This window comes from Trachemys scripta, chromosome 3, assembly GCF_013100865.1.
Source record: "Trachemys scripta elegans isolate TJP31775 chromosome 3, CAS_Tse_1.0, whole genome shotgun sequence".
Lineage (NCBI taxonomy): Eukaryota > Metazoa > Chordata > Testudines > Emydidae > Trachemys > Trachemys scripta.
The window spans coordinates 197,157,283-197,184,495 of NC_048300.1; the positions used below are offsets into that span (position 1 = coordinate 197,157,283).

Genomic DNA, 27,213 nt, shown 5'->3' on the forward strand with positions numbered 1-27,213 from the left:
ATAGCTTTTACTTCATACATCTGATGAAGTGGGCTGTAGCCCATGAAAGCGTATGCCCAAATAAATTTGTTAGTCTCTAAGGTGCCACAAGGACTCCTTGGTTTTTTTCATGCTGCTTATATTAGGTGGTAGTCTAACCCAGAGCAGCGTTTGGCTTATGATGATTTCTGTCTACATCTGATCCAAGATACAGCCAGCCCTGTGAATTAGACTAGAAATTACTGGTGTGTGTTTTAGGATGGAAAGAGAGGAGACAAATTTTGGGGGGGTTGTGTCCAAGATCCTGTCTGCATGAATATTGAAATCACCTAGGATGACAAGTCCAAGGAACTTCACTATTGATGACAGAGTCTCAGTCAGCTTCTTTATGAACTCCTTGGTCTTTTCGGGTTTATTAATGGGTTGGCAGTCCTAGATTTCCTTTGTCCCTGTTTGTCTGTTAGACGAAGGAATTCAAAAGATTTTTAGTTCCCAGGGGTTGGGAGGAATTTAATTGTATTTGTGGTTAGACGAGACTATTGAATGCTAACCTATCTGCCTTCTTCCCACTCTTGTTCTTTGGTGTGCTCAGTAGATTCATAGACTCAAAGGCCAGAAGGTACCATTATGATCATCTAGTCGGCCCTCCTGTGTGCACAGGCTGTAGATTGTTTGTTTTCCCAGAAACCGGATTAAAGCATATCTTTCAGAAAGATATCTCATTTTATTTTAAAGACTACAAGCGATGGTGAGTCTACCACCTCCCCTGCTAAGCTGTTCCAAGTTTAATTATCTTCCCTTATTTCAAGGTTGAATTTGTTTAACTTCAGTTTCCAACCCTTGGATCTTGTTTTGCCTTTGTCTGCAAGATTGAAATAGCCCCGCCATCAGATAGATTTCCCATGTGTAATTAACTATACACAGTGACCACGTCACCTCTCAGCCTTCCCTTTGATAAGCTGAATATATTGAGCTCCTTAAATCTCCCATTGTAAGGCTTGTTTTCCAGCCCCCTGGATTGTTTTTGTGACTCTTCTTTGACTTTCTCCAGTATTGAAGTGTGTGTCCAGTACTGGTGTCTAGTCTAATCTAATCTAATAGTGGTCTTACCAATGCAGTGTACCAAAGCAAGATCACTTCCCTACTTGTACTAGATATTCCCTTTTTTTATACATTTAGTGACTGTAGTAGCCTTTTTTGCCACAGCCTTGCACTGAGCGCTCATGTTGAGGTAGTTACCTATGGTGACCCCAAGTCCTTCTCTGAGTCACTGCTTTCCAAGACTGTCTCCTATCCTGTAGTTTTGGCTGCATTCTTCGTTCTCAGATGTATTCCCTTGTATTTTGCTGTATTGAAACACATTTTGTGGGATTGAGGCACTTAACCTGGTGACTCAGATTGCGTTGTAACAGTATCTTGTCCTCGTTATTTGCTATCCCACCAATCTTTGTGCCCTCTGCAAATTTTATCAGCAAAGATTTTATATCATCATCTAGATCACCGATAAAGGTATTGAATAGTGTTCTACCAAGAACCGATCCCTAGGGGACTCCACTAGTAACTGCCCCACTTATTAATATCTCCATATTCACTGATAGATCTCAAAGTTTAGCTGTTAAGTTTTTAAGTCATGTAATATGTGCCCTGTTAGTTCCATGTAAAGCAAGTTTTTAAAACAAAATGTCATGTGGTACTAAGTCAAATGTCTTATTAGTCCTAATATGATTAAAAATGTCTTATTGGCTTTAACCCTATTGGCCATTAATATTTCATCGATTCTTTGTACTTATCAGTTGCCTGCATTTTTTAACTTTTAACTTTAATTTATTGCTATTAACTTCCCCTTTTTGTGGTCTTTATATATATAATTTTTTCATATTTTATTGCTGCTTTCACATCTCCTTTTAACCAAGATTGAATAGTGTAATTTTTTTCCAAGTTTGTGCAATTACGTTTTTTCAGGCATCTAGTAAGATGGCCATGTGTGATTCCCAATTTTTGTTAACACTTTCTGTCAGTTATGCTGACCAGTTGCTTTAAGATTTGGGTAACTGGCCCTTTTACAGTCCAAGTGTACACATTACTGGTAGGTGCGATATTCTGTGTGTAGTCTGGTAGGAGCGAGGTGGAGCATCTCTGGGCCTGATTTTAGTGTTTTACTGCTAGTACAGTAGTACCTAGGGAACTCCAGTTAGAGATCAAGGCCTCATTGTAGTAGGCTCTGTACACAGCCCATAGAAAGGGGAGGGTGCACTGCTGTCCTGCCGCAGGAACAGCTAAGGGAAGGAATTGTGGCTTTAGGGAGCTGTAACTACTGCCTGGTTTCCTCTTGTTCCAGATGGATAGTAATTTGCAGTTTCTTAGGCACTTACGTGGCCCCATTTGCTGTATTATGAGCCCCTTGCAATCTTTAATGTATTTATTCTCAACACCTCTGTGAGGTAAGGAAGTACTACAGGTCTGTCGCATCTTACGCGCATTTAACATGCGCTATTTCAGCTTTATGCGGTCGGCAAAAACAAAAAAAAAGGAAAAAATAACGATTTTAATACTGTACCTGTAGTGCGAGCGATTTCACCCGCCATTCAACTCAATGTAATTTTGACTATACGCGGTTTTCGCTTTACGCACTAACTGCGGAACAGAACCCCCGTGTAAGATGAGACTCACCTGTATTTATTTCCATTTTACAGATGGGGGACTGAGGCACAGAGAAGCTAAATTACTTGCTGTAGTCTGTGGAGGAGCAGGGATTTGAACTCAGGTTTCCTGAGTCCTGGGTTAGTGCCCTAGCCACTGGATGATCCTTCCTGAACTATAACAGAAGCAAATTACTAACCATACCCGGTGAGGCAGTGCTCAGATGGTGATCATATTGCATCTGGGACCTCATCCATAATGAATTCACTGACGATTTGAGGACTGTTGACCACCAGTCTAGCACTGATGAACGTCAACTTAATTTTTTGGTGCTCGTTTGTGTCTTCATGGATGATGTCTGGCTATTGCAAATTGTAATCAGTTTGTTTCTGGATCTGTGCTGCTTTTTCCTGTGGGTATTCTGTGTTAGGAATTGTATAAGAGAGGGAAAGAGGCAGAAGATGAGCATATCTGCTAATGACATTGAACCTAATGTTTGTTAAAAGCTCTAGAGTTTCTGGACTGTGAAACTTCCATTCTTTAGAATGGATTTGCTGAGGAATAAGGTTTTTAAATGCTGATTTTTCCAAGTCACTAAAGGCTGGAAAAACTGCTACCCTATTAATCCTTTTTGTAATACAATCAAAGAACAAACTGCCTTGGTGTACGTAGCATTAATAAGACCAAAATGCTTTTAATGTGATATTGCCACAAGTTAATGTTGAAATTAACTAACTGCTGTTTTTCACTTAAGATGCTGAAAGTTGAATCCTGTGTCATTTGGCTTATTGGAAGACAGTAATGTAACTAAAATGTCTGTCTGCCCTTTTTCTCACCAGAATTCAATAATTGATGCTGGTCCCCTGCCGGGAGAGTTCATCTGAAGACTGCCCATGGACAATCGATGCTTGTGTTTGCTGAAGTTCTAGTATTCTTTTGTTTTACTATTTAATTTACTGAAGAGTCCATTTTTTCCCATGAGTCATCTTCCACCTCTGGAAAGGTAGAGGTAAGTTTTCAGGTTTTTTTCTTTTTTTTTCTTGTTCTTTCTCCACCTCAGGTGAAAATTGTTTAAACCTGTCAGAGATGCCTTTTGCTGAGGCATCTCTAAATGTGGAACCAATCATTGGAACTGCTCAAAGCATTCTCTCTCTCCTCTGCATCCTAAGAGTTTGCTTTCCATGGGTCAGGCGGGCTGCCAGTCTGTAGTGCATTGGCAGTTAAAAAATCTGCCTTAGAAGTCCATAAAGGAAAAAATTACTGCAAAACTAGACCCTGTTGACTTGGTGTGCTTTAATGGCTAGTTGCTGCAATTGAAGAGTGGAGCATTGTGTAGGTGAAAACTACAAAACGGTTCAAAAAAGAACTAGATAAGTTCATGGAGGATAGGTCCATCAATGGCTATTAGCCAGGATGGGCAGGGATGGTGTCCCTAGCCTCTGTTTGCAAGAAGCTGGGAATGGATGACAAGGGATGGATCACTTGATCCTTACCAGTTCTGTTCATTCCCTCTGGGGCATCTGGCATTGGCCACTGTTGGAAGACAGGATACTGAGCTAGATGAACCTTTGTTCTGACCCAGTATGGCCATTCTTATGTTCTTGCGCATAGGCTACATACTCAAGACCGGTATGGTGGCTTTAATTAGTTAATATTACTCTTGTGGTTTGACCTGCAGCTTTCAGAGCTTCTCTATAGAAGACTTGAGCCCATAGTGTGTTTCCCAAGTCTCAAGCTTGTGTGTTTAATGTCAGGGACTAAATCCAGTCTCTGGTGGAAGAACAGTCCAGTCAGTATCCTTGTAGCCCTTCCTAGCTGATATACATAATGCTTGGACATTTCTATAGTTTGCTAGCAACCAGCTATATTTTAATTTGAAGAAAAATTGCTTTAATAGAGTGGGAGCTACACAGAACAGAAAAACTTAAATGAGCATAATGGTGAAAATACCTGGAGCTATAAACACCATCATCCTAACTTTAGATTTTAGTTCCTCCTGTGCCATTGACATATTGGGCGGTCCGGTTCCTCCATTGATTAGTGGCTCGGTAATTGTGGTATTTCTTCCTCAGCAATGTCCACACCTTCAGTAACCTTTGTCACTGTCGTCTGCCAGTTCTTGTTTGGCCTACATCAATTTCTTTCCTACCCAGATACCCAATTCAATGCTTGCTTAGTTCATCTCCCATCTTCTATATGGTGTATGTGTCTCAACTGCCTGAGCTTTTTTCTTTGATATTTTCTAATACAACCTGCTCTGTCAGCTCCCTTACTCTCTCATTTGTTGTTTTGTCTTTCCATGAAATGTGTAGTATCTTCCTCAGCCATTTCTGATGGGCAACTTCCAGGGTTTTTTTGTTAGCTCCTGTCTTCAACCAAGTCTCTGCCCTCTACAGTAGTGTACTCAGTACAATCGCGTGGTATAATCTGACCTTTAGTTTCATGTTGAGACCTCGGTTTGGACAGATGTTGTTCATCCTTCCAAAAGTGGTGGTCATTTTTCCTCATCTCGTGAATATTTTCATCGCAGCCACCGTCAAATATCATCACACTGTCCAGATCATAGAATCATAGAATATCAGGGTTGGAAGGGACCTCAGATCATCTAGTCCAACCCCCTGCTCAAAGCAGGACCAATTCCCAACTAAATCATCCCAGCCAGGGCTTTGTCAAGCCTGACCTTAAAAACCTCTAAGGAAGGAGATTCCACCACCTCCCTAGGTAACCCATTCCCGTGCTTCACCACCCTCCTAGTGAAATAGTGTTTCCTAATATCCAACCTAAACCTCTCCAACTGCAACTTGAGACCATTACTCCTTGTTCTGTCATCAGGTACCACTGAGATCAGTCTAGATCAGGGGTTGGCAACCTTTCAGAAGTGGTGTGCCGAGTCTTCATTTATTCACTCTAATATAAGGTTTTGTGTGCCAGTAATACATTTTAATGTTTTTAGAAGGTCTCTTCCTCTAAGTCTATGATATATAACTAAAGTATTGTTGTATATAAAGTAAATAAGGTTTTTAAAATGTTTAAGAAGCTTCATTTAAAATTAAATTAAAATGCAGAGCCCCCCTGACCGGTGGCCAGGACCCGGGCTATGTGAGCCCCACTGAAAATCAGCTCACGTGCCGCCTTCGGCACACGTGCCATAGGTTGCCTACCCCTGGTCTAGATTCATCTCCTTTGGAACCCCCTTTCAGGTAGTTGAAAGCAGCTATCAAATCCCCCCTCATTCTTCTCTTCTGCAGACTAAACAATCCCAGTTCCCTCAACCTCTCCTCATAAGTCATGTGCTCCAGTCCCCTAATCATTTTTGTTGCCCTCTGCTGGACTCTTTCCAATTTTTCCACATCCTTCTTGTAGTGTGGGGCCCAAAACTGGACACAGTACTCCAGATGAGGCCTCACCAATGTCGAATAGAAGGGAATCATCATGTCCCTCGATCTGCTGGCAATGCCCCTACTTATACAGCCCAAAATGCCGTTAGCCTTCTTGGCAACAAGGGCACACTGCTGACTCATATCCAGCTTCTCATCCACTGTAACCCGTAGGTCCTTTTCTGCAGAACTGCTTCCTAGCCATTCAGTCCCTAGTCTGTAACAGTGCATGGGATTCTTCCATCCTAAGTGCAGGACTCTGCACTTGTCCTTGTTGAACTTCATCAGGTTTCTTTTGGCCCAATCGTCTAATTTGTCTAGGTCCCTCTGTATCCTATCCCTACCCTCCAGCGTATCTACCACTCCTCCCAGTTTAGTGTCATCTGCAAACTTGCTGAGAGTGCAGTCCACGCCATCCTCCAGATCATTAATGAAGATATTGAACAAAACCGGCCCCAGGACTGACCCCTGGGGCATTCCACTTGAAACCGGCTGCCAACTAGACATGGAGCCGTTGATCAGTACCTGTTGAGCCCGACGATCTAGCCAGCTTCCTATCCACCTTATAGTCCATTCATCCAGCCCATATTTCTTTAACTTGCTGGCAAGAATACTGTGGGAGACTGTATCAAAAGCTTTGCTAAAGTCAAGGAATAACACATCCACTGCTTTCCCCTCATCCACAGAGTCAGTTATCTCCTCATAGAAGGCAATTAGATTAGTCAGGCATGACTTGCCCTTGGTGAATCCATGCTGACTGTTCCTGATCACTTTCCTCTCCTCTAAGTGCTTCAGAATTGATTCCTTGAGGACCTGCTCCATGATTTTTCCAGGGACTGAGGGGAGGCTGACAGGCCTGTAGTTCCCCGGATCCTCCTCCTTCCCTTTTTTAAAGATGGGCACTACATTAGCCTTTTTCCAGTCATCCGGGACCTTCCCTGATCGCCATGAGTTTTCAAAGATAATGGCCAATGGCTCTGCAATCACATCCGCCAGCTCCTTTAGCACCCTTGGATGCAGTGCATCCGGCCCCATGGACTTGTGCATGTCCAGTTTTTCTAAATAGTCCCGAACCACTTCTTTCTCCACAGAGGGCTGGTCACCTTCTCCCCATACTGTGCTGCCCAGTGCAGCAGTCTGGGAGCTGACCTTGTTCGTGAAGACAGAGGCAAAAAAATCATTGAGTACATTAGCTTTTTCCACATCCTCTGTTACTAGGTTGCCTCCCTCATTCAGTAAGGGGCCCACACTTTCCTTGACTTTCTTCTTGTTGCTAACATACCTGAAGAAACCCTTCTTGTTACTCTTAACGTCTCTTGCTAGCTGCAACTCCAAGTGTGATTTGGCTTTCATGATTTCACTCCTGCATGCCTGAGCAATATTTTTATACTCCTCCCTCATCATTTGTCCAGTCTTCCACTTCTTGTAAGCTTCTTTTTTGCATTTAAGGTCAGCAAGGATTTCACTGTTAAGCCAAGCTGGTCGCCTGCCATATTTACTGTTCTTTCTACACATTGGGATGTTTTTTTCCTGCAACCTCAATAAGGATTCTTTAAAATACAGTCAGCTCTCCTGGACTCCTTTCCCCTTCATGTTATTCTCCCAGGGGATCCTGCCCATCAGTTCCCTGAGGGAGTCGAAGTCTGCTTTTCTGAAGTCTGGGGTCCGTATTCTGCTGCTCTCCTTTCTTCCTTGTGTTAGGATCCTGTACTCTACCATCTTATGGTCACTCCCTCCCAGGTTCCCATCCACTTTTGCTTCCCCTACTAATTCTTCCCGGTTTGTGAGCAGCAGGTCTAGAAGAGCTCTCCCCCTAGTTGGTTCCTCCTGCACTTGCACCAAGAAATTGTCCCCTACACTTTCCAAAAACTTCCTGAATTGTCTGGACACCGCTGTATTGCTCTCCCAGCAGATAGCAGGGTGATTAAAGTCTCTCATGAGAACCAGGGCCTGCGATCTAGTAACTTCTGCTAGTTGCCGGAAGAAAGCCTCGTCCACCTCATCCCCCTGGTCTAGCAGAGATAGCAGAACTCTACCTGTTTCATTTTCTTTTCCAGCTGTTTCTAACTTAGCACTGGCATTATATACACCCTTTGCACAATCATCATCTCTGGACAGTTTAATATGAAAGGAAATGTTCTTTCCATCATGCAGACCATCACAGATGTTGAAAATGCATGAAGAATAGGCCAAACAATTAAAAAAAAAAAAAAAAAAAACCACCACAATAGGGAAAATAATCATGCAGGCATTATCACAAGGTGAGCAGTTATACTGCCAGTATTACAAAATAAAGTCTGTTGTCCAGAACCAGGTTGCACTAGGGTTGGAATGCAAACTAGAGTTTCTAGAATTTTTTACGTTGGCTTGAAATGTCCCTTGCTTGACTAAAATTCACAATATTATCCTTTAATAGAATATAGATGCTGTGTAGAAGTATGATGCTGTTGTTGGGTCTCCTTCATAGGCTGATTTTGTTACTGGAAGGATGTCTGTGGGTTAATAGGTGGCTAATGGACTAAGGCACCCTACATACTGTTCTTGCCACAGACTTGCTGCATGGCATTGAGTGATCCATAAGAACACAGGATTGAAAGAGATTTTTGGGTGATTGAGTCCAGTCCCCTGCTTATCATTTTTCCTCTCTATGCTTCAGTTTCTCCATTTGTAAAATGAGGATAATAATATGTAACCACCATTGTAAAGCTCTTGGAGAGCTTTAGTAGTAAAATGAGTGAATGAATAGGAAAGTATTACTAATTATCGTTATATCACTTCATTTGTCAGGTTTCAGACTCCCTTTGCAAAGAAGAGCTGTGGCTTTCTGATTAGTCCCTAAGTTCAAAGACATTTCTATGAATATTTGTTTTTACCATTAAAAAAAAAAAAAGTCTCAGAATTTGGTGAGAATAGCACTTAGTACTGAATACTACTATTGCTCCACATCTCTGTGCACTGTTTTCACTTCACTGTTGTATCACGCTGCTTATTTTCTGGACAGATCTCTTATCAATCTGGAATCAGGGTTTTACAGAGCAATAAATAGACTCCTCCTACCCTTCTATTTTTAAGGGTTTTTTTAATGAAAAGAAAAATGTATTTGGAAGTAAAACAAGCAAAAATGTGATCACGTTAAAGAAAAGCTTTCTAATATTATCCTTAAGATTTATACATAACATAAAGTGACTATTGAGGGCTCTAAGCCTTTGTTGTGTATTTATTCACCCGAATAAAAACAAATATATGTAGCAGCCCTACCAAAACCAGGAATAAAACCCAAACCCACTTCATCTATGAATACCCTATTCTTAGTGCACAAAGCAATGCCATCAGCCCACTATTCCCTTCTTGAAGCTTGGGGAAAGGATGTGCTTTACAGGGTGCCCAGAAGGTCAACAAACTTGGGCGATTTGGAACTAGAGACCCTGCGCAAAGAGTTCCTAGCCCCAGCTCTATTTCTTTTACTCTGAGAGTATCAGACGGGGAGAGAGGTGCCTCTCCAGTACGTCAGTTCCAAACCATTCAGAGCTTTATATGTCAAAACCGAAACTCCACTCATAAGCTAGCAAACAGTAGTGATCCCAGAGCACTGCAGTCACCTGCTCAGAGTGAGAAACTCTACTTGATAAGTGAGCTGCCACATTCTTTGCTGGCTTCAGTTTCCCAGTTGACTTGAGATGCAGTCCCACATAAAGTGCATTTCAGTAATATAATCTCAGCGACGAAGGCATGGATCATGCTAGCAGAGTTCTGATGTGGGAAAAATGGTTGCAACCTCCTGCCCATATGTTGATTGAAAAAAGTAACATTGTACTGTTGGCTGCTTTTGGAGCTGCTGTATATTGTATTGTAAAGTTTGGTAGTATAATCTCCCAGTCACTGTTGAAGACAAGTGCTGCTTCTCTTTGTGGATGGCGGGGTAGTATCTGACAAGTCTGCATTTGAGGCCAAACTGTTGTATAAATAATGTAATAACATGGATGGTCAACTTAATCCCAAAAGGTCTTTTGTACATATTCTTTCTGAAGAGAAAAATCATTTGGGGGAAAAAGTAGCAGTGATGTACATAACTTGACTGTGGAAGGCCCATTATATTATTGACCCTCATTAGATTGCTGCTGCTTGGAATTTCCACAGATGTATAGAATTGTCTAACACTCATACATTTAAAAGAGTCTATTATTGAAACTGAGGGATTTGAAAATTAGGTTTTTGTGTTTTAACGCTGAATTATACATGTATATCATGTTTGGAGAGTCAGACTTGGTTTATTTTGCATGAATAAAACTGAAGAACATGCTCCTCCTCATGTCCCTGTTAGAGAAACTCATCAGAAGTATTTATGATTTACTCTAGAAAAGTTGCATTATGAATAAAAAGAAATTCCACTTGATAATGTCATTTAGCCACATTGATGGTGTCCTTTGGTGTCAGCTAAAGTTAGAGGTTATCAGGGTTTTCCCATATCTAGCTGATAGGCTTGTCAGCTCTTACTTTTCTTTCAGATGAAATTTGCCCTTGTGCAAAGGGTCAGCAAAAGGCTCTTGTGCCATTGCAAAGACCGCCAAAGATGACTGAAGTGATGTGTGTATATATAATGTGTTAGCCTCAGCACATAGATGAATTTCACTCTGAGGTGCTTACAGAAGCCTAACTCGTTGAATTTTTCAGATGTGGTGACTTCTAATAAACTGTGGCAAAAAAAATTTCTTAATTCCCCTTTCAGTCCTCAATTCAGGTGGGAATGAAACTCAGCATCTTACACAAGAGGAAAGCTTTGGAAAGTTTAGAACCTCTTCAGTTTTTCCCCAAAAGGAAATGATGGCTTGTTTTGTATAAGATTCTTACTGTAGGACTGATGCCTAAAGAAAGCACTCGAGTTTCCTTGTACTTATCTGCAGAAGATATTTCAGATAGTACTGTGCTTTCTGGCTAAAGCTTCTCTGAAAAAGTGTACCAATTTTTTTTTAAAGATCTAAACATGAAGACCATTCTAGCCTGAAATGCTTAAATTGTTCTGAATGGAATTTCTGGTCATCCATTTGCTGAAATAAATAATAAGTTCATTGCTGGTTTGAAGACACAATGTCATTTTTTGTCAGCCATCAGTAGGAAAAAATTCATATTAAGGAAGGATTTCTAACAGCAAGATTAATTGGAATTAGACTGGACTGTTTTGCCAAGAGAGGTTGTTAAGGCAACATTATTAGAAGTGTTCAAGTGTTAACTAGATAAAGACACTTTGATCTTTGTTGAGCTGTGGACTGCTGCAGAATCAATGAGAATAATTTGGTTAGCATTGAAGAGACCAACTCTTCTTTTTCATGTTCATATTAAATTAATAGGAATCAGAGGTGACTATACAACTTAGATCACATTAAAGACTAAAAAAACATCAAAGATGGGTGGAGAAACAACTCATGGGACTTCAGAAAAAATGATAGAGAAAACAAACATGCTAGCAGAATTTTCAGACTTGGGGGAATGGGAATTACGGGGGAGAACCTTTTCATTTAAAGTAGTTAGTTTTAGTTACACTTATTGGGTTTTGTTCTGTTTCTTAAATTTAATTGCAGCCTTAAAGCCAGAATTTTCAATGGGGGTGCCTAAAATTGGGTACTCAAAGTAAAAGTGCTCTGGCTCATAGAAAGGTGTTGAGCACCCACAGCTTCTGTTGATGTTCAGTGCCAGTGAAAGTCAAACCACTTAAATGCCTAAATAAGGATTTGATTTCTTAACTTGAGGCACTAAAGTTTACAAAATTTGTCCAGAATTTTAAGATGGCCAGTGTATGTGGAACTAATGTAACAAAATTACTCCTTCAAAATACTACTTTTGGTGTCAGTAACTAGAAACTTCCAGAAGATGGGAAAACTGCAAGCCTCTTCAGGTGTTTCAGCAACCTTATTTAGAGATGAGGCTCATTTGTAGCTTATAAGTCAATATAGAATCATAGAAATGTAGGGCTGGAAGGGACTTTGAGAAGTCAGATCCAGACCCCTAGTAACACGTAGGCTATCCGTGACAGGTGTTTGCCCAACCTGTTCTTAAAAACCTCCAATGACGGGGATTCCACAGCTACCCTTGGAAGCCTGTTCCAGATCTTAACTACCCTTCGAGTTAGAAATTTATTCTTAATATCTAACCTAAATCTGTCTTGCAGCAGATTAAGCCCAGTACTATTTGTCCTACCTTTAATGGACATGGAGAATAGTGGATCACTATCCTCTTTATAACAGCCCTTAACATATTTGAAAACTGTTATCGGATCCCTCCTCAGTTGTCTTTTCTCAAAACTAAACATGCCCAGTTTTCTTAATCTTTCCCCATAGGTCAAGTTTTCTAAACCTTTTATCCTTTCTGTTGCTCTTTTCTGGATTCTCTCTAATTTATCCACATCTTTCCTAAAGCATGGAGCTCAAAACTGGATACAGTACTCCAGCTGAGGCAGAGTGGAACAGTTACGTCCTGTGTCTTAGATATGACACTCCTGTTAATACAGCCCAGAAAGATATTAGCCTTATTTTGCAACCACATCATGCTGTTGACTCATAATTTGTGATTTACTCCAACGCTTGCAGTGTAGATATACCCAGAGTGTCACAGCTAAATACAGTGTGCAATAGATTGTTTAGCATAAGTAAATACACATTTCAAGGGACAATTAAAGGTAAAGTTGCCTGTTAACAGCTCTCCAGTCATAGGAAGGAAAGGGGGTGGGGGGGCGGAAGAGGTGATGCTGGGGTGGTAGGGTATTAAGTGGGTTATAGATTGTAAGAAGCCATACATCTAGTGTTTCTATTCAGTCCATGATTTTTAGTATCTAGCAAAATTATGAGGTTGGCATATTGGTGAGCCATCCTAGTTCCCATGGAAAGCATATGGGGTATCATCAAACAATTACAATCTGTAATCAGTGGGAACTATATCCTGAAAGAAACCTTTCCTGAACCCCCTCTGTGACGGGGTTCGGTCACAGAGATCACCTTGGGACTGTCACCTGATGTGCTGAGATTACCTCTGAGCCCGTTTTCCCTGCCAGCTTGGGACTCCAGAACCCTGCCTTGTTGAGCCAGACATGCTAGCCTGCTGCAATACAGTCTCAGGTCTGGGCCACAACCCAAAGCTGCAGACTTAACTGAAAACAGTTTAGCAGGTTACCTGCCTCCAGCACCCAGACCCCAATGGGATACAAACCCTAAATAAATCCGTTTTACTCTGTATAAATCTTATACAGGGTAAACTCATAAATTGTCCGCCCTTTATAACACTGATAGAGAGATATGCACAGCTGTTTGCTTCCCCAGGTATTAATCACTTACTCTGGGTTCATTAATAAACAAAAGTGATTTTATTAAGAATAAAAAGTAGGATTTAAGTGGTTTCAAGTAATAACAGACAGAACAAAGTAAGTCACCAAGCAAAATAAAGCAAAAACCACGCAAGTCTAAGCCTAATACATTAAGAAACTGAATACAAGTAATATCTCATCCTCAGAGATATTCCAGTAAACTTCTTTCACAGACTAGACTCCTTCCTAGTCTGGGCCCAATCCTTTCCCTGGTACAGTCCTTGTTAGTTCCAGCAGACATCTTGGGTGGAAAGCCGGGGCTTTCTCATGACTGGCCGCCCTCTGTTATGCTCCACCCCCTTTTATAGCTTTGGCACAAGGCGAGAATCTTTTATCTACACGTGCCTGTTACAACATATGGTGTACGTCACTGTGCACTAAAAGCCCCAACAGCTACTAAGTGGATGAAATGAGACAATCGGTGCACTGTCAAATGAACTCAGACAGAAAAATGATAAAAGACAAAAACACCCTGTCACCTGTCGGTGAACACTTTTCATAATGCAATCATTCTCTATATGACTCTCAGTCCTCATCCTCAAAGGAAACTTGAATAACCCCCTCAGAAGATGAGCCTGGGAGCTTAAATGCATAACTTTGCTAGATACTAAAAATCATGGACTGAATAGAAATTTTAGATCAATGGCTTCTTACAACAATATATAACCCCCAGATCTCCCTCCCCCCCAAATTGTTTTCCTTTCCCCTCTATGACTGGAGGGGTGTTAACAGGGCTACTTCACCATGAAAAGTCCCTTGAAATAAGTGTTAGGTATTTATCATAAACAATCTGTTCTACTTTGTGTTTAGCTCTGACAATGAGTACGTTTCCCAGATCTGAAGAAGAGCTCTGTTTAAGCTTGTCTGTCTCACCAACAGAAGTTGGTCCAGTAAAAGATATTACCTCACCTCCCTCTTGTGTCTCTAATGTGGGACTGTCAGAGGCCTTAATAAAGTAATGGACCCGTGCTTTCCCTTGTCTTTCTGTGGCTCCTAATGTACTTCTTCGTATTGCCTTTTACATAACCTATATAAATTTCTGTTGTGTTTTCAAATATTTGCCCAGATCCAAAATTGCTTGTGTTAATTTGCTATTGGTGCACGTAATATAAAACATTACTTGAGGCTGGGAGAGGTTGGCTGTGTTAGGGATGTTTAATCCATGATTCTTTTCAACCTTCTCTATTTGTGTAGAACTTGCTCTGTGGAAATCACAGGACGAACTGTGTGTATATTGGTTTTAGCAAAATCATAATCAGCATCCAGCAAGACCCTAAATGATGCTAGAAATATTAGTGGTTTCTTAGTCTGCTGGATATTCTGTTGTCCTCAAGGAGTTTCTACTTCCTGGGCTAACAAAGAGGATGTATTGTACAACTGAAAACCATACACTTAAATAATCAATCCTTATCTTTTCTGGACTTAATGATCCCATACACTTCACATAATGCAGTATTTGCTATAAAGGCCCTTCCTGTGGACATTAATAGGATATAAATTGGTACTTATTTCCTTTCCCTTCTCTGTTGCTTCCATCTACATTTGTACAGCTCTACCTTTCACATTAATAATATACCGGTAGTATGTTGTGGGAATTAATTTGGTGTCGTACCATTATTGACAGGCTTCTAAAATATGTTTTGTTCCATTCTCCCAGTTACTATAGTGGTGGTGTTAGTTGCAGCGTCTATATTTAATGTTGTAGAACTACATCCATTACTTGTATAATGTTCTTGTTACTCCTGACTTTCCAAAAAGCTCATCTTTGGGGTAGTTTTCCCCATGCTTAGATGAATTGATTTGGAAAGCCTGAACAAAATCCCTTTAAGCCATATTTTAAGTTAGTGGACTCAATGTGGGGAGTGGAGTAGGGAAGTAATTTTTCTCTTTAAATAAATACATCTTTTAAAAAAATCTAGCTTTTTAGAAGAGGGCTATACTTTAAAACAAACCAAAACAAATTTGAATGGTGAAACTTGGCATTGACATAGCTTCCATTGAAGATTAGTGTCTTACATCAGTTGGCAAAATATTGGATATTCACAAAAGTAAATGGCAAAGTATTGAATTTCACACAGTTTGCACAAATGAATTTTACAACCAACGTTACTCAATTTCAAGGACTGAAATTCATTCTATCCTTGAAATTGACTAATGTTCACAGTTTGGGGGCATTTTCATGATTTTTGTGTCCTCTGTGGAATCATGATTTACACGCGTCGTGTAGAGGCTGAGTTGGATACAGAGGAGCAAGTCCGAGACACTGGATCTGGGGCTTACATTAAGGAGTTATGGGAAGGTCCAAGAGTTCTGGACCAGAATATCAGCATATTTGGAGAATTTCACATCCGAAAGTTTCCCTTTGAAAAAGTCTCTATTTTTTTTTAAAAAAAAAAAAAAAAAAAAAAAGATTTGATGGAGAATCCTAACTTTGTTCAATCAAAATATTTTTTTCCTTTTTTTAATAACATGATTTACACAGGGCTCTATTCCTAATGAAAATCCAGTACACTTGTTATGATATGTAGATCAAGGAAAACAAAATTTCCCCAGAAATAGGGTATGTATATTCCATACCCCCCTATGGCAACCAAATGAACTACCCTGAAAATAGCCCAACTCCCCTATCTCCAGGCTGGTTTTTCCTTGCAATGTTTTACCATAGTTAATTGTTCTACAATATTTGTCTCTCTGTGCAGTCTCTATAAAGATAACTGAACAAAGTTAATTTAGTGTCAAGGCTATCCATTTAAAAAGAAGTGCAATGCAGAAAATTACTGTTGCTGCAGGTAATAAGACTACAAAGTCGTCCACAATATAAATAAGTATTAGGAAGGATGATTTGACCTTGGGCAAGTCATTTAATCTCTATCTCAATTCTCCATTTGTAAAACTGGAATAATACTTCCTTTTTCCTGTCCTTTGTGTTGCTTATTTAGAATGTAACCTTTTTGGGGCAGGGACTCTCTTTTAATGGTTAGCTCAAGTGGACTCTGATTTTGGCTGGAGCCTCTAGGTGTTAGCATACTGCTACAACAAGGAACTACTGGAGTAAGGGAGGGTTGAAGTCCCATCTTTGCTACTAATATCATTTGGCTGGTGACCTTTTTCTGTAAAGCTGGGTTGATGGCAATAGCAACAGAAGGATAAAATCTTAAGGCCCAAGGCTGCAACTGCCAGGTGTTGTGCTTACTATTGTGCATAAGCTCATAAATACTGTGTTTAAGAATAACTGTGCATTGGATCAGGCCCTTAATCTGTGCCTGCTGGAAGATTTTGCCATGTTCCTCTCTCCCCCCCCAGTGAGACACTTACAATGTCCCACTTGTGAATTTATCTCCAGCAACAACTTCTGGGCCCATGATGGGCAATACCAGGCACTGACAGAGCGGGAGGCCCTACTAGCCTGTTATAAAAATAAGCTGATGACAAATGAGCATGCTCAGAAGTGTTTTTCTGTTGCGTGTAACTTTCTGATTGTTAGGTTTTGGGGGGATGGTAAATTTAACAAAAGGTTGACTCCTCAGGAAGTAGTACTTGTTTAGTTTAGTGGTGGTTTGTTCATCTGTTTTCAGTTATTAGTGAGCAAAAAAAGTTTTCTTGCTGAAAGAATGGGTTTTATTCACTTTCCAGTAACTCTCAAATGACTAGAGGGATTTTCCACAAACTTACAAAAAAAGAAAAAAAAAAAAAAATTCACCTGTGGGTTGAGAGCAAGAGTGGGAAATTTCAACCTCATAGGAGTAACTGTGTGTTTCAGTTATTACCATTATTATTTCCCTCATGGTCTTGTGATAAGTTTTTGTGAATAGTTTTTAGAGACATGCTTGGAGCTTTTTGTCCTCAGAGCGTGGATCTATTGGCCTTTGGAGAAGACCTATCAGAAGTTCTGCACGTTCAGGAAACAAGTACAAATTGTAATAAACACACTCCTCCAACCACCTTTCCTGCAGAGTTGGGGATCATTATGTGCTACTGTACTCTGTGTGGTAGAAAAGGAATTGTCAGTTAAAGCACTTGCTGGCTGTTTTCACTCCATAGTGGGTAAGTGATTCCTGTAATTCTATGGCCCACCTGTCAATTGGGAATGTTGATTTAATAATCCCAGAGTAATGCTCTTTATATCTACTACTATGCAAGAATTACAGGTAAATAATTTTCTTCTCTTCATGTTTAGTTTTGGAATTTTGCCCAACTAAAGGGGGTATGGACTACCTAATGGCTTGGAATGCAGATCTTTAGTTTTTCTCATCTTTAACTAGTGTTCCTTCCATTAGACCTCTTCTCAGTGAGAGGGGAAGATATAAACCTACCAGGCACGCCTATGCTATTTCTTCCAAGAAAAATCTTCAAGCCCAGAAATCTGTCTTGGACTTGCAGCACACTTGTCTTGTTAGAAAGGTGAGTTGATGTGCTAGTATCTCAGGGTGTGGATTTACAGTACACGTAATAAGAACGAGGAGTAATTGTGGCACCTTAGAGACTAACAAATGTATTTGGGCATAAGCTTTCATAGTCTAAAGCCCACTGTGACGGGTTGGATCACAGAAACCCCCTTGGGAGCTGCCACCTAATGTACCAAGACTACTTCTATTCCTGTTTTCCCTGCCAGTTCAGGACTCCAGCACCCTGTCTTGCTGAGCCAGACACTCCCGTCTGCTCCAACACAGACCCAGGGTCTGAATAACTTGCCCCAAAGCTGCAAGTTTACTTGAAAACAGCTTACAGAAGTGTGCTTGTCTTTAGCACTCAGATACCCAACTCCCAGTGGGGTCTAAACCCAGAAAATCCGTTTTACCCTGCATAAAGCTTACGCAGGGCAAACTCGTAAATTGTTCGCCCTCTATAACACTGATAGAGGGATATGCACAGCTGTTTGCTCCCCCAGGTATTAATACATACTCTGAGTAAATTACTAAATATAAAGTGATTTTATTAAATACAGACAGTAGGATTTAAGTGGTTCCAAGTAGTAACAGACAGAACAAAGTAAGTCACCAAGTAAAATAAAATAAAATGCACAAATCTATGTCTAATCAAACTAAATACAGATAAGTTCCTCACCAGTTCCAGAATGCTCCCTTTTACAGGCTAATCTCCTTTTAGCCTGGGTCCAGCAATCACTCACACTCCCTGTAGCTACTGTCCTTTGTTCTCGTTCCCTTCAAGTATCCTGGGGGTGGGGGTGGGGGTGGAGAGGCTCCTTCCTTAGCCAGCTGAAGACCAAATGGAGGGGTCTCCCACGGGTTTAAATGGACTCTTTTGTGGGTGGAGACCCCCCTCCTATGCAAAGTCCAGCTCCAAGATGGAGTTCTAGAGTCACCTGGGCAAGTCACATGTCCCTGCATGACTCAGTCTTTACAGGTCGAAGCCATTGTCCACGTGGTATCTTGCATGTCTCCAGGAAGACTTTCTTATGTGGATTGGAGCATTCCAAGATGCATTGTTCCCTAAGTGTTTCCTGATCAGGTACTTAACCTGGCGAATTCCTTCCTAAAGAAGCTGACCAAATGCCTCCCAAAGCTTACTTAGAAACCAAGCCAGCATACAGCCCATATTCTTAACCTCAAGTAGAAAATGATATATATGTACAAATAGGATGAATAGATATAGTAGACCAGAACCTTTACGGAGATATGTTACATGGCACAGGCAGCACAGAACATATTCCAGTTGTCATACATACATTTATAAGCACCCCCCCAGAAAGCCTTATGGGGTACACTGTCACACCCACTTCATCAGATGCATGCAGTGGAAAATACAGTAAGAAGATAGATAGATAGATACACACAAACACACAGCATGAAAAAATGGGTGTTGCCATACCAACTCTAACGAGACTAATCAATTAAGGTGGGCTTTTATCAGCAGGAGAAAAAAAAACTTTTGTAGTGATAATCAGGATGGCCCATTTCAAACAGTTGATAAGAAGGTGTGAGTAACAGTAGGGGGAAAATTAGCATGGGGAAATAGTTTTTACTTTGTGTAATGACCCATCTACTCCCAGTCCTTATTCAAGCCTAATTTAAGGGTGTCCAGTTTGCAAATTAATTCCAGTTCTGCAGTTTCTTGTTGGAGTCTGTTTTTGAAGGTGTTTTTTTTTTAAGAATTGCGACTTTTAGGTCTGTAATTGAGTGACCAGGGAGTTTGAGGTGTTCTCCGACCGGTTTTTGAATGTTATAATTCTTGACGTCTGATTTGTGTCCATTTATTCTTTTGCGTAGAGACTGTCTGATTTGGCCAATGTACATGGCAGAGGGGCATTGCTGGCACATGATGGCATATATCACATTGGTAGATGTAGAGGTGAACGAGCCCCTGATGGCGTGGCTGATGTGATTAGGTCCTATGATGGTGTCCCTTGAATAGATGTGTGGACAGAGTTGACAACGGGCTTTGTTGCAAGGATAGGTTCCTGGATTAGTGTTTTTGTTGTGTGGTGTGTGGTTGCTGGTGAGTATTTGCTTCAGGTTGGTGGGCTGTCTGTAAGTGAGGGCTGGCCTATCTCCCAAGATCTGTGAGAGTGAGGGATCGTCCTTCAGGATAGGTTGTAGATCCTTGATGATGCACTGGAGAGGTTTTAGTTGGGGGCTGAAGGTGACGGCTAGTGGCGTTCTGTTACTTTCTTTGTTGGGCCTGTCCTGTAGGAGGTGACTTCTGGGTATTCTTCTGGCTCTGTCAATCTGTTTCTTCACTTCAGCAGGTGGGTATTATAGTTTTAATGTAATGTGATATGTGCCAGCAATGCCCCTCTGCCATGTACATTAGCCAAACCGGACAGTCTCTACGCAAAAGAATTAATGGACACAAATCTGACATCAGGAATCATAATATTCAAAAACCAGTAAAACACTTTAACCTGTCTAGTCATTCAATGACAGACTTGCGGGTGGCAATTTTGCAACAAGAAAGCTTCAAAAACAGACTCCAACGAGAAACTGCTGAGCTTGAATTGATATGCAAATTAGATACAATCAATTTAGGCTTAAATAGAGACTGGGAATGGCTGAGCCATTACAAACATTGAATCTATCTCCCCATGTAAGTACTCTCACACTTCTTATCAAACTGTCTGTACTGGGCTATCTTGATTATCACTTCAAAAGTTTTTTTCCCTCTTACTTAATTGGCGTCTCAGAGTTGGTAAGACAACTCCCACCTGTTCATGCTCTCTGTATGTGTATATATATCTCCTCAATATATGTTCCATTCTATGCATCCAAAGAAGTGGGCTGTAGCCAACGAAAGCTTATGCTGAAATAAATTTGTTAGTCTCTAAGGTGCCACAGGTACTCCTGTTCTTTTTGTAGTTTTAAGAACGCTTGATAGAGATCCTGTAGATGTTTGTCTCTGTCTGAGGGATTGGAGCAGATGCGGTTGTATCTTAGAGGTTGGCTGTAGACAGTGGATGGTGTGATGTGGTCTGGATGAAAGCTGGAGCTCTGTAGGTAAGTATAGCGGTCAGTAGGTTTCCTGGGATTAGCACTATTTCTGGTTGAAATTCTCCCCATGCAGGGGACCAGAACAAGGCCAATGCTTGTCCACCACTTAGTGTCCCACTTAAGTGTAATGTAAGTGGTACATAAGAATTTGTGCAGGCTTTCTGCATAGAGGTGACTTTCACCTGGAATTACTGGCAGCAATATCATGGCTGATGAACCCATAACTTTGACTCATATGATTATAGGGTAGTTTGTTTAAAATGACTTTCTCCCATTTATTTTTAAAAATGAGTTTTTGTTATTAATAATCAACTCCTGTACTTTCTTTCATGTATTTCCATCATGTACACTCACTGGGTTTACTATACTTTAAATATTTGAGCTTAAGAGAGCCCTTTGCTGTTGCCAATAGCCAATGTGATGCTGGGAATAGTTAGTCAACTTCTGGTAGTGTCTTTAATAAAGAACCGTAGCTTCCCCGTGCAGATTTCAAAGAATTCTCGTGAGGTTAACGAAAGCTTTAGCTTCAGTGTGTTGGTTTTTTTGGTCCCCCTTTACCTTGTTCTGCTAGAGTTCCTTTAGAGAATGAAAGGCCTGCTCTTATATAATAGCGGCATCACAACCCATGGCTGTGGGTGTGCTGCATGCAAATGTACATTTATAATCTATTTTGAGAAGTTGAAAATAAATTTCAGAATCAAAGGAAAATTGCCCCTCTTGCATGCTCTAATTCATATCAAAATGTCACTAGGGAGAAACACACGTTCTTTTAGAAGAGTGAATAGTTCGCTGAGAGGGGACTGAGTTTACCTGTGGGGAGATAGAATATCTCCCTACCACCCCCAACCCAATTGGTGAAGAGTGAAAAGTAGACTAATGAGTAAATTTTAATAACAAAGTAACAGCATATCAGACATATGATGGATCTTTTAACATTACAAGTAAAGCCATAGATTTATGCACTCAAGAGCAATTTCCATACAGCTCTGAATATAATAAATGAAGAGAAAATCATTTCTTTAGATGTTTGAATAAAATTCTGAAAGTGGCAGGAATAAATTAGAAACGAGACTTTAAAAACTCTTATCTCTTAACAGTGACAGTTCTGGAAAAAGAAAATAAATAAAGTTGCATGTTTCGTTTTGAAGATTTTTTGAGATTAATGGAGCCACAAAGATTCTGCAGAGATGCAGTAAAAATGTATACAGGCAGTTCAAGAGCAGCAACAACAAAACAATTAAAATAGGGTAAAATGTTCTTATGCAAGGAAAAGCTATTCAGGAATGTGAGAAATGTCAAGATGAAATCCACCGGCATTATTAACTGTTAATTGTACAGAAGTCTCAAACTGGGAATTTAAATCTGCTTATTGTCGGCTAAAAACTGGTCACTGAAAAAAGAAGCCAAAAACCAATGCACTGATGCCATACGGTTAATGGTGCTCAGACACTTTGATGAGCACTATAGAAGTATCTGAAGAAACGTGAGGCAGAAACCCTGTTAATAAGATAGACCTACTGCTGCTGACAGTTGCTGAAGGAAAATGAAAATATTTTGAGTCGCAAAGGCACATAAAAAATAAAATCCATAAATCATTGCCATCATTGCATATAAACAACCCTTTTGTAGCAGGATAAAATATTGTGTTTAACAATCACATAAGTGCACTGCAGTCTAGCTTAATCAAATTAATTCCTACTAGAAAGACTTTATTACAGCATAAAATGATCAAACAATTTCACTACATGTTCCTCATTGGTAGCCAATTTTAGTTCTGTTTGGAAATCTCAGAGGAAGCCTAAACCTTCCAGATAAAATAGCCTTGGAACGCAGAACAATATCTTAGGGTGGCAGCCATGCCAGAATTCTGTTCCAGGATGTCAATATTCCCTGATCTGTGATGTTGCTTTATATCACCTAGGCTCCAGTTCTTTTCTTCACGGCCTCAACTAAGCTGCTGCAAAGCTGCTCCCACAACCCTGACATCATTTAGGCTCTGCAGGGACTATCCTCAACCCTCACATCTTCCTGTTTGGAAAGGTTGGCTTCCCACGAGAGAGTCTAAAACTGCCTACCAGTTCAAGTTACATCTCAGAAAGTTTAACAGAGCCTAATTGCTGCTTAATCCGGGTGCCACAAACCCAGATCGTATCTCCTGACTTCTTAAAAAGAGAGAAAAGGACATCTGGTGCCCTGAGTCTCCTGTGGTGTAAGTCAGGAGTAACTCCACTGAACTCAGCGGTGATATGCTGATGTAAAACAAGTACAAGTCGAAACACGCTTCAACCATTCAACCATTTTAAGGTACCCAAGCTATTTGGTCTTATTTGCTTTTGAGGCTTACTGTAGTTATTTGTCCCTGTGCGTTCATTAAATTAAAGGCTGGAATAAAGCATCAGAGTATTGCCAACTATAATCTGACATGGATTCTTTTAGAAAGACAAGGTGGGTGAGGTAATATCTTTTACTGTACCAGCTTCTGTTGGTGAGAGAGACAAGCTTTTGAGCTTACACAGAGCTGCTCTTCAGGTCTGGGAAATGCACTCAGTGTCACAGCTAAATAGAAGGTGGAACAGATTGTGTTACTGCCCTCACACTCTCTCTCTCTACTGCAGAGGTGGGCAAACTACGGCCCATGGGCCACATCTGGCCCGCGGGGCCATCCTGCCCGGCCCCTGAGCTCCTGGCCGGCCCGGCCCCTCCCCTGTTGTTCCCCCTCCCCTGCAGCCTCAGCTCGCCATGCCAGCAGCGCGGCGGCATAGCTGGCTCCAGCCAGGCGGTGCAGCTCAGGAGCAGATTTGCAAGTGAACACAGGATGTCCTGGCATGGGCGCCCCAACAACAGGGGGACCCAGGGCCGGGCACTCGGGCAGCTCAGCACCAGCGCCCCCCCCGGGGGGGGGGGAGGGAGGGAAGGGCTGCACTGCGGGGACAGGGGAGCAGGCGAGCGGTGCGGGTGGCGGGAACGTGGGCGGAGGACTCAGGAGGAGCACTGGGCGGCCGCGTAGCCGGCTGGAAGGAAGTGACGCTTTGAAGGGGAAACCACCGCTTCTCTCTGGCTGCGCGGCTGCCCCTGTTCCTCCTGAGTCCTCCGCCCATGTTTGTAGGGCCACATTCCAAAAGGGGCAGGGGTCCCAGGGGGGGCAGTCAGGGGACAGGGAGGGGGGGTTGGATGGGTCAGGAGTTCTGAGGGGGGCAGTCAGGGGGCGGGAAGTGGGAGGGGGCAGATAGGGGGCAGCGGCAGGCTGTTTGGGGAGGCACAGCCTTCCCTACCTGGCCCTCCATACGGTTTCGCAACCCTGATGTGGGCCTCAGGCCAAAAAGTTTGCCCATCCCTGCTCTGCTGGTTACAACATTACTGCAAACATGAGAATCCTTTTGTAATTCTTTTACTATACAGTCTCATCTTCAATCCTCTAAACTATTTTTTTATTTTATACTGGCCATTCGTTTCAAAAATAAGTAGCCACAGGTCCAGATAAAAGTCAGGTTGGCAGGACCCTAAGATTCATGTTATTTACCTCTTCACGTAACACAAGAACCAGTGATCACCCAATGAAATTAATAGGTAGCAGGTTTAAAACAAACAAAAGGAAGTACTCCTTTACATAACACATAGTCAAACTGTGGAACTCATTGGCAGGGGATGTTTTGAAGGCCTAAACTATAATGGGGTTCAAAAAAGTTTTAGATAAGTTCATGAAGGATAGGTCCATTGATTAGCCAAGATGGTCAGGGATGCAACCTGTGCTCTGGGTGTCCCTAGCCTCTGATTGCCAGAAGCTGGGAGAGGATGACAGGGGTGGATCACTTGATTGTTCTGTTCATTCCCTCTGAAGCACCTGGCATTGGCCACTGTCAGAAGACAGGATACTGGGCTAGATGGACCATTAGTCTGACCCAGTGTGGCCGTTCTTATGTTCTTATATTTGCAGTATTTTTCTAACATATGTACTCTATGCTATGACAAGCCAACTTTCTTTGCCCTATATTTATTTCTGCTCTGCCTGCCTTTAGATGGAAACAGCTAGTGTGTGGCAGTCTCCTGTATCATGTAAAATGGATTGGAAGTTTCTCTAGTTTGTGTAAACACCTCTGTATTCTTTGTGGAAAAGCCCTGGTGTCATTCCTTGTAGCAACATGTAGTGGTACCTGCAGGGTATCTTTATCCTTTTGACAGCTGCCATGGGATTATTTTTGCTTCTCAAGCAGGAGAACACCACAGTTAAAAAGACTGTACCAAGTGAATGCATGGTCCCCAGAAGTACTTTTTTGTTGCAGCTTTGTGTGCATATAAAGCAGCTCCCTGGATTGGTCTTCAGAGGTATTTGAACCCTTGACCTTCAGCACTGCAGCTGAGAGAGCTCTCTCACTTGGCCTCAAGGAATAACTCCATTAGGGTTTAGCACTAACAGGCTTTTATCCACTAGAAGAATCGCAACTAGAGAGAGACAAGACACACACATTCTCAGTGTGGCTCTTACACATTGGGCCATGACATGGAAGGCACAAGAAGCTTCTCTGTGTGCTCCCCCTATGTGGGAACCAGCAACAGTTGCAGCTGTTCTGCTCCCTTTAATGCAAGGACTTCATTCTGTTAGTGCCATTCTGTCAGTGAAGCCATTACAGGTTGGTAACGAATAGTCCTAGATTTTTAAGGCCTGAAGGGACCATTGTGACGATTAGTCTTACCTCCTCCATAACACAGATCAGAGAACGTTGCTATCCGGTCCATAACTTTTGTTTGAGGTATAGGGTATTTCTTATGTAAAATCACTGCTGATAAAATTTGCAGGCGAGACACAGATTGGCAAATAATGATGACAGGACAACTGTATAGAGAGATCTGAATTGTTTGGTAACCTGGTCCCATTCAAAGAAAATGTTTTTAATTCAGTCAAAATGCAAAGTTATATGTGTAAAAATGAGGACTGCAGGCCATGCGTACAGAAGGGTGGTCTGTATCCTAGAAACCAGTGACTCTGAAAAGACTTCATGGGTCATAGTAGTTGAACATGAGCTCCTAGGGCAATACTGTAGCACAAAGAGCTAATGAATGCTTGGATGTATATCCAGGGGAGTATTGAGGAATAATAGGGAGATGATTTTGTGTTTGTCTATGGCATTGCTCAGACTGAAATTTGAATACTGTGTACTATTCCAGTGTCCACATTTCAAAAAGGATGTTAAAAATTGGAGAGGGAAAAGACACAACAATCACTGGAGGGCTGGAGAAAATGTCTTATAGTGAGACTCTTAAAGTGCTTGATCTGTCTCAAAGAAGATTGAGAAGTGACTTGATTAGTGTCTAAGTTCCTTCATGGGAAGAAGATATTGAATGCAAAGGAGCTCTTTAATCTAGCCGAGAAAGGCATAACAAGAACACATTCAAATTAGAAATGAGGCACACATTTTTAACAGTGGGGGTGATTAACCCCTGGAACAAACTGGCTTTCTGGAAGAGATGCTCTACTGAAACCCAAGTTATTAGACTCAGTAAAGGGGTAACTGAGTGTAATTTAATGGCCTATGATGTACAGGAGGTCAGACTGTATGATCTAATGCAGGGGTTCTCAAACTGGGGGTCGGGACCCCTCAGGGGGTTGCGAGGTATTTACATAGGGGGTCGCGAGCTGTCAACCTCCACCCCAAACCCCACTTTGCCTCCAGCATTTATAATGGTGTTAAATATATAAAAAAAGTGTTTTTAATTTATAAGGTGGGGGTTGTACTCAGAGACTTGCTATGTAAAAGGGATCACCAGTAAAAAAGTTTGAGAGCCACTAATCCAATGGTTTATCCTTTCTGGCCTTAAATTCTATGAATCTTTTGGAAAGTTGTTCCAGTGCTTAATTACACTCACTGTTAAAAATTAGCACCTTTAAACAAATTCAGACTGGAAATATCTTCTGCTTTCAATCATTGGAACAAAACAACTGGTACAATTGTCCCCATCCAGAGAGTGAGTGTGTGTGTATTTGAAGTCACTCTTCTGAGTTTTTCCTTTCACATAATTTCCCAGGCATGCACTATTGCTTGCCTCGTTGTCCTGTTGCTCATGTTTGAAATGGCAGGTGAAAACAGTCCATTATGATTAGCTGCTCTTGACCTGTCATTTCATGAGGGCACACGTGTTAAGAATTAGCTCTTATCACCCTGTAGGTATTATGATCATATAAATAATAAACGATTTCACCAGAGTCTAGTGTTAGTGTATAGTAACCCTGGTTTTGGAATGCTGGTGGGCATTCAACTAGATTATAATAATTGCAGTAACCCTGTTTTTTGAATGAGTTGGGCAGAGTAATAATTGCTGAATGTCCTGATCTAAGTCGTTTGGGAAATCATTGAGCATATTAAATGTGAAGAACATAGAAGTCTCCAAACATTAGCAAAGATAAGAGCGTTTGCAGATGAGTAAA

General features: G+C 41.3%; 1 protein-coding gene across 10 annotated transcripts in view; it reads left to right on the forward strand.

Moving 5' to 3' along the window:
* The first annotated feature begins 3,458 nt into the window (after positions 1 to 3,458).
* The window catches only part of NCOA1 (nuclear receptor coactivator 1), a 259,299-nt gene continuing 235,544 nt past the window's right edge, over positions 3,459 to 27,213 (forward strand). For all 10 annotated transcript variants that reach the window (XM_034766763.1, XM_034766761.1, XM_034766768.1 and 7 more), the window contains exon 1: positions 3,459 to 3,628. The gene's annotated coding sequence lies outside the window, so the exon portion shown is untranslated. The remainder of the gene's footprint in view (positions 3,629 to 27,213) is intronic.